Source organism: Chrysochloris asiatica, unplaced genomic scaffold, assembly GCF_000296735.1.
Source record: "Chrysochloris asiatica unplaced genomic scaffold, ChrAsi1.0 scaffold00118, whole genome shotgun sequence".
Classification (NCBI taxonomy): domain Eukaryota; kingdom Metazoa; phylum Chordata; class Mammalia; order Afrosoricida; family Chrysochloridae; genus Chrysochloris; species Chrysochloris asiatica.
This window is the reverse complement of record NW_006408636.1, coordinates 2,228,583-2,237,051: the sequence shown is the minus strand read 5'-3', so window position 1 is coordinate 2,237,051 and position 8,469 is coordinate 2,228,583. Positions and strand designations below refer to the sequence as shown.

At 45.7% G+C, this 8,469-nt stretch overlaps 1 protein-coding gene and 1 pseudogene across 1 annotated transcript in view; both read left to right on the top strand.

The window, feature by feature from the left end:
* Window positions 1-8,469, top strand: part of LOC102814344 (oligophrenin-1-like) — a 673,730-nt gene that overhangs the window by 76,453 nt on the left and 588,808 nt on the right. The window lies entirely within an intron of this gene.
* LOC102818415 lies at window positions 629-2,436 on the top strand (annotated as a pseudogene).

The window sequence follows — 8,469 nt, the reverse complement described above, 5'->3', positions numbered from 1 at the left end:
ATGTAAAACTGATTATCTGCCCTGTAAACTTTCACTCAATCCACAATAAAAACCTTAAAAAAAAATTATATTGAGGGATGTTAAGTAACATATTAGCTGTATATATTTAAAATATATAGTATGGTGTGGTGCTGTGGGTTAATTCACCAGACTGCAAAACCATTTGAACTTCAAGGTTGGCAGTTCAAGCTCAATAGCTGCTCCTCAAAAACCCCATACAGTGTCTCTATGGGTCGAAATCGACTCAATAGCACTTAATAACAACAATATATTTGATAAGTTTTGATATATGTATACACCATCAAACCATCATTACAACCAAGATAAAAAATATATCCATCACTTTCAAAAAAAAAAAAAGAAAAAGATAAAGCAGGCAACAGCTAGAAAAAAAAAATATAATAACCACAAAGAGAAAAGAGGGAGATCCTCCCTCCTCCCGGCCACGTGCCCGCCTGCAGGGTCCGGTAGGTGGGCATGGTGCCACCTCTACTGGCTGGCGGCTGTGATTCGGTGACCTTGACCTGGGGGCTCTAGAGGGGACCCATCAGCACAGCAGTGGCGGAGGCACGGGGACTTTGACCAAAGGGGGAGGCGGAATGGACTGTGTCCACCAGTGGGCTACAAGATGTTGGCCGTCGCGGCCAGGACCATGGTGAAGCCCTTAGGATTCCTCAAACCTACCTCCCTGACGAAGGTTTCCGTCCACATCAAGGCACACCAGGACATGCTGCCAGTACCCTCACTTCAGCAGTCCCTGGACCATTACCTCAATGCACTACAGCCCATCGTGAGCAAAGAGGAGTGGACCTAAACCAAGCAGCTGGTGGATAATTTTCGGACCCCAGGGGGCGTTGGGGACCACCTGTAGAAGGGACTTGAGCACAGGACCAAGAAGACAGAGAACTGGCTGTCTGAGTAGTGGCCATCTACTCTAGCCCTGGCCTGGTGCTGCCCAGGCAGGACTTTGTGGATTTGCAGGGTCAGCTTCGGTTTGCTGTTAAACTCATTGAGGGTGTGTTGGATTTCAAGGTCATGATTGGCAATGAGACCCTGCCTGTGGTGTACCTAGGGGGAAGCCGCTGTGCATGAACCAGTACTACCAGACCTTGTGCTCCTGCCGCATGCCAGGCCCCAAGCAGGACTCAGTCCTCAATTTCAGCAAGACCAAGAAGCCACCCATGCACATCACTGTGGTACACAACTACCTGTGTTTTGAGCTGGACGTAGACCACAGCGATGGAATGCCCCTAACCTTGGATCAGATCTTCACACAGCAGGAGAAAATCTGGAACTCATCATTGCAGGCCAACAAGCACCTGTGGTCATTCTCAACCGAACCACCGTAACTCCTGTACATACAACACAGTCATCAAAGACAAGGTAAACCGGGAGTCAGTATGCTCCATCCAGAAGAATATCTTCACCATGTGACTGGATGTGCCCATGCCACGGGTCTCCGAAGACATACATATACCGCAGCCACATGGTTGGCCAGATGCTGCACGGCGGTGGTGGCAAGCTAAACAGTGGCAAGCGCTGGTTTGACAAGACACTTCAGTTCATAGTAGCAGAAGACGGCTCCTGTGGGCTCGTATATGAGCGTGCTGCTGCTGAGCCACCCATCTCCCCGCCCCCAAATCACGCTTCTGGACCACATCATTGAGTTCATGAAGAAGCCTGAACTTGTGAGGTCTCCCATGGTGCCCCTTCCCAAGAAGCTGCAGTTCAACTTCATCCCAGAGATTAAGAGTGACATTGAGAAGGCCAAGCAGAACCTTAGCATTAAGATCCAAGACTTGGACATCACCATGGTAGTGTTCCACCACTTTGGGAAGGACTTCCCCAAAGCCGAGAACATGAGCCCAGATGCCTTCATCCAGATGGCCCTGCAGCTGACCTACTACAGGAGCTATGGGCAGGCGTGTGCCACATACGAAAGTGCCTCCCTGTGCATGTTCCACCTGGGCCTCATAGACACCATCCATGTCCTCACTTGCCTTTGTCAAGGCCACGGATGACTCCAATGTGACGGATCACCAGAAGGTGGAACTGTTGCCAAAGGCCATGCAGGCCCATCGAACATGCACTGACCTGGCCATCCATGGGGAGACCTTCGACCAGCAACTGCTGGGCCTGAAGTTGCAGACCATTGAAGACCTGGTGAGTATGCCCGACATCTTCATGGACACCTCCTACACCATTGCCATGCACTTCAGCCTCTCTATCAGCCAGGTCCCTGCCAAGACAGACTGCATCATGCTTTTTGGGCCTGTGGTCCCAGATGGCTTTGGCGTCTGCTATAACCCAATGGATGCTCACATCAACTCTGTGTCAGCCTACATCAGCTGTGCTGAGACCAACGCTGCCCACATGGCACACTACCTGGAGAAGGCCCTCCTGGACATGCACGCTCTGATGCAGAGCCACCCCTAGGCCAATCTCTGAGCCTACTAATGCCATAGCCATTGACTTCTCCTTTGCTGGGAGTAGTGTCTCCCTTCTCCCCCTGGCCTTCCCAGATGTGACTGATCCTAGTGGGTATCCCCTAGTAGAGCTTGCAGGCCCAAGTCAAGTGCCTTCCATGAGTCGTCTCAGCACCTACTCTGATCCTTCCTGCTCTAGGGTTCACCTCAAAGGCTGAACAGCAGGTGGTAAGGCCCAGGCCACTTCCAGGGAAGGAATGGCCTGTGCCACACTATGAGACTGGGAAAACGTTTCTTTCTTCACCAGCTTCATTCTGGCCAGTCCCTGCCCTCCACAGCTAGGCTGGGCTCTCTAACCTATTCCATGATTGCCCAAGAACCTGGAGCCAAAGAGCCCTTGGCTGCCTGAGTCTTCCTGAGAAGAACACCTGAGAGGCCAGGGACGGGGATCAGAAGGCGAAGCCCAGGCCTCGTCCGCCCTGTGTCAGGGCACTGTTCCCAGGAGACTGTCGTGCTTTCTCATATTGTGGCTCATGAGCCCTAGCTCTCTCACTTCACTCAGCTTGATTCTCTGACCATGTTCATAGTTGCTGTGTAACATCAACATACGAGGTAACCAATAAAGGGAAAATCTGTTGATGAAAAAAAAAAGAGAGAAAAGAGGGAGAAGAAAGAAAACATGGAAGAGAAAAATGAGAGAGAAAATAAAAAGAACTGAACCCAGTAAGGGAGAGGCATGAATAAATGAGAAAGAGACTAAAAATTATTAAGGAAAAATCAAGAGCAAAAAACAAGAGCAATAGATGGCAAGAAGAGAAAGTTAAAATGGAGCTAGAAAGATTAAAAAATAAGGGAAGGTTAAGAGAAGAAGAATTGGAAGAAAGAGTAAACAAACAAACAAAGAAGGCAGATGCCAGTATTAGAGAGGAGTAAACTAAGGGGACTTGTACCAGTCAAGGAGCTCACGTGGTGGGTGAGCAAGGGATGAGAAGGTGTGCTTCCATACCTAGATGGATTTCCTATAGGTCTAGGTTTTGTCTGTTCTCGGCACCCAATCTAGAAATAGTTCATGCAACCCCCCCAAAGCAGCTCTGGGATTCAGGTCTTTCTTCCCCACAGGGCAGCTGGGGATGAGAGTTCCCACTAATTCAGAGCTGGCCAGAAACCACTCTGCAGGTCTAGAGCAGGCCTCACCTGAGTCCAGGCACCAGGCATGGGGAAGACAGCGCCCAATTCACTTTGCTGCAGTTTACAACTGCGTAGTTTACCACTGTCTGGAGAGCAGGACTTTTGCTGGTGATGTATGCAGGATGGGAGCTAGCCATACCTCAGGTCACCAAAGTAATGTGGGGTACAAGAAAACATATTGCATTTTTCCATCTGCCAGTAAGTGGTTTGTCTCTGTGCCACCAAGTTGCCCTCTGGCTTCAAAGTTGCCTGAGCAAGTTCAAGATGGATGAGCCACACCTGGCTCACTGGTACACATCACCTGTCTGTCTCATTTCCCTACCCCCCCCCCCCATGGCTGTTTAGTTGCTTCTGCTAGTTAGGGCTAGTCCAGGGCTGGCCACAGCTGGCTTTGCAGTCTTAGAGCAGGACTTACCTGAATTTAGGTACTGGGGTTGGTGCAGATAGCACCCAACTCACTTTGATTTGGCTCACAACTTCGCAACTCACCACTGTGCAACTTTGACTGCCTGGAGAGCAGGTATTTTGCCGAAAGTGTACCTGGGTGGAAGCTGGCCATGCTTCTGGTGAGGAGCAAGAAAAAAAAAAAATGTATCTTTATCTTCACGAGTCACTGGTATGCCTTTGCACTACCAAGGTGCTGTCTTGTCTCTAAAGCCACTCACAAAAGTTTAAGATGGCCACTCTGCATTTGGATGGCCAGCAGAGGTCACCAGTCTATATCCTGTTTTTTGCTTCATCTCCTTCCTCTCCTAGGAAGCATTCAGTCTGCTTCTCTATCCTCTCATCTGAAACCCAGGGTGCTAGGACTATCATCTATATCTGTTTCATTTAGTTTTCCATTTATTTGTCGTAGAGGGTCTGTGTAGTGCTTCTGCCTAGTTTGTCATCTTGCCACCTCTCTCCTCGTGCTGTTCTTTCTAAAAGAAATTATCCATGTACTTTTTGTTCTGGAATTCTGATCATATGTAAGTTTTTTGTATTGATGATATCCCACATAACTGTTAGACTTTCTTTGGACTTTCTTCTGATTGTTTCTCTAGCAGATTAGTATTGAAAAGTCTGTCTACAAGCTCACTAATTAGGCTTTCCATTGATCCAAATTGTCTCCTTTGAACTTGTAATATATTATCTATTTCTGAAATCTTCATATTAATCATCTGAATTTCTATTGCTGTTTTTGTATAGTTTCTAATTTTCATTTATATTGTCAGTTTGTTCTTGTAGTGTTTTCTGAATTCTTCTAAAGTTTTTCTGTGATCCTCATTTTATCTTCAGTTTCTTCAATCTTTCCCTCAATCTCTTTGTTGTTGTTAAGTACCGTGGAGTTGGTTCCGACGCATAGTAACCCTGCACAGGGTTTCCAAGGCTGTAAATCTTTACGGGAGCAGAACGCCTCATCTTTCTCCCGCTGAACTGCTGGTAGTTCCGAACTGCTGACCTTCAGGTTCACAGCCCAATTCGTAATCACTATGCTACCAGAGCTCCTTGTGAGTACCTAAATGCCATTCTTTAGTATTTCTTATCAGGTAGTTTCAATGCCATTTCTTTCTCAGAAACGTTTTCTGAATTGTGTTTTGGTCACTTGTTTGAATCACTCTCTTGTTTCTTCATGTGAATTGAAATTTTTGTCACCACATGGTGGTGTCTTTGTATTTGTATTTAATTGATGATTGTTTGTTGATGCGTTCTTCAGCACTCACCACCTGTCTTCTTGTGAGTGTGATAAACAGAAGTGTATGTGCAGTTCCTTTTGCTGTTTGGGTAGCACAGTTTTGGGTGGGCTTGGGTGGTTTGAGCTCTTTCTATTGTTGATCAGGTGGTACAGGAGCTAGTAGTGGCCCTTACACAGTGGGTGGGACTGCATGAGGTACTAGTGTGACTTGGTTGTATGGTGGTCACAGTTGCTGTCTTGTTGAGTATGATAAGAAAAAGAAGAAGAAAAGAGAAGCAAACAAACAAACAATAGGAAAAAAGAAAATAATAAGAAAAGATAATAAGCAGCAGAAAAAAATGTTTAGTAACTAAGAAGAAAGAAGAAAGGAAAGTATAAACAAGGGAAGGGAAAATAAAATGTGAACAAATACAACAAACACAATTTGGGAGGTGGTAAGAAGAAAAGAGAAAGAAGAATAGTAAAGGTAATTCAAGAAGAGAAAACAAAAGAAGGGGTGGGAGAAAAGAGAAGAGAAACAAGAAAAATGAAAGCAGAGAAAGAGAGGACAAAAACAAAGGGAGGAAAAGAATAAAAATGAAAGGAGAAAACTGGAGCAGGGTCAGGACTAAGAGGAGAATACGGGGGTGGGGGGTTAAGGGGGCAGAAGGGCTGGGCTCTCTGAATGAGTTGGCATCCTAAGTCAGCCAAAGATAGGGTGAGTGGAGTTACAAGGGGTTGGACCTACCAGTACTAGATGGACTTCCTGTTGGCCTAGGTCAGGGAACCTGATTCAGAAGTAGTTTGTGTGGACACATATGGTGACTGAGGTCAGGGTCTTTGTTCCCTGAAGGGAATCTTTCAGGCCTAGAGGGCAGCTGGGGACTCAAGGAGGCTGCTTATGGAAGAAGTTCCTGTTTGCCCTGTGCTGCCTGGAGGCAATCTGCTTATCTGGCATTGGGCATTCCGCTGCTGGGTGGGGAAGGGTGGGGGCCCATTAGGTCACCAAGAGTGTGTGGTGAGCAAGGGAGAAACACACCTTTCTTGTTGCAAGCCACTGGTGGGCATTTGCCTACCACAGAGTTTCAATTCACTCCCCTCAGGCTGCAATTCCTTGTGAAAGGGAAGAAGGAAGGAAAGTGAGTTTACTGAGTCCCATGCCTTGCAGACACAGCATGAGTGAACAAGAGAGAACTCAGTGGAAGCAGCTAGGCAGTCCATGGCAGAAGAGAATTTGAACCCAGCCTGGGTTCTCTCCCCACTATTAGCTAGTCACATCTGGTTGTGCAGTGTCTGAGGTCCAGGCTGTGTCCCTCACATGTAGAAGGTCTGCATGCAGTGTTACATGGATGATACAGCAATGCAGCTCAGGTGAAACAGGTTACACACTGCCTAGAAGTCATGCAGCATAGCAGCAGCCCTGGGCCTTGCCACTCCACCAGTTCCAATGTCTCATAGATCTTCTGCAGCTTGCTGTGGCAGTAGCTGGCTACAGCCACCTACATTCTTCTGGCCCAAGGTATATGCATTGGCTTATAATAACAAAGGGGTACTATTGTGTAACATGTATTAAAACACATATTATTATTATTGCTTTATGTTAAATAGACTTCTGGTGTGGTGCTATAGGATTAGCACTGGACTGTGAACCACAAGGTTGACAATTCAAACCCACCAGCTGCTCTTTGGAAACAGGATTGCTATGAGTCAGAACTGACTCTACAGCACTTAACGACAATTATATTAAATATGTTTTAGTGTATCTAGAAGTGTTTCATTAATTTTTTAAGCATAGAAAGGTACAGGACATACTATATAGACAAATGACTATTTTGTTATTGTTAAGTGCCATCAAGTTGGTTCCAACTCATAGCGACACTGAGTAGGGCTTCTGAAGAGCGACTGATGAATTTGAACCGCCGACCTTGTGGATCAAACTGACCTTGTGGGTCCAAATTACTATATGGTGGTGTTGGTGATGATAGTGGTAGTGTACCTTGGAGTCAGTTCCAACTCGCAGCGACCCTGCATAGGGTTTCTGAGGTTGTAAATCTTTATTGTAGCAGAAAGCCTCATCTTTCTCCCATGGACCAGCTGGTAGTTTTGAACTGCTGACCTTAAGGTTAGCAGCCCAACTGGTAACCACCACGGCTACCAGAGCTCCTTAAATAACTAAGACAGATGATTAACTTACTTTAGATACCAACTATACCTAACTGTTTCTATTTATGTGCAAATTCAGCATAATGACAGTCTTAGGAATGGAATGTAATCCAGTAACTGTCTATACTGAATACTACTTAATTGTGTATTTTAAAGAGTGAAATTTATGGTATGTGAAATTGTGTTTCAATAAAGCTGTTAAAAAAGAAAAGATTGTGTTTAGAGAAACAGAGGTGCTCAGTTTGTATGCTTACATCTCTCTTCCTTTAGCTCTTGTGTATATAATATTAATATAGAAGAGTCTTTAGAAAGCCTCCTGCTCACCACTTTGGATTTGTATCTGGGGGAAAGGAAGTCAAGAGAGAAAATTGCCTATTACAGGGACTTAGAGCTAGAGACAGCTTGGACCAGAGCACAGATTTCCTGGTTTCCCATCCCAAGACCTTTTCTTTGATGTACTCTGAAACAGGTAACTTGCATTAAAAAATTTATCTGGATATTCTTTATTGGATCAGGTGGTGCCTTTATTGCAAATGACCCTGTTTGGCAGCAGAGAACTTTATGAGTAGAAGGTTTCCTTTCATTCTTTTGGCCTATAATGGTTGGAATCAGGTGGTATCCCAACTAAGCAACCTAGGTCTAATTTAATTGGGTCTGCGTGTGTTTCCTTTCCCTTGTCATCGAAGGACAATTTTTAAAAAAGGCATGACACCTTTTCTCTTTATTTCCTGCCCACAAGCCTACACCATCTGCTGATCAGATCTAAAGTCTTCCCCTCTTTTCTGCTCATCTGTCAACCTATTGTGGAAAACATAGCTGCTTTGTGTGTAATGGGGAATGTGCAGCATTACTAAATGTGCCCCCATATTATTTATCCTAAGAAAGCATGGGATAGCTTACAAGTGGCAAGGCCACGCACTACAGTACTATATATATATATATAAGGAGCTCTGGTAGCGTAGTGGTTACGAATCGGGCTGCGAACCTTAAGGTCAGCGGTTCGAAACTACCAGCTGCTCCGCGGGAGAAAGATGAGGC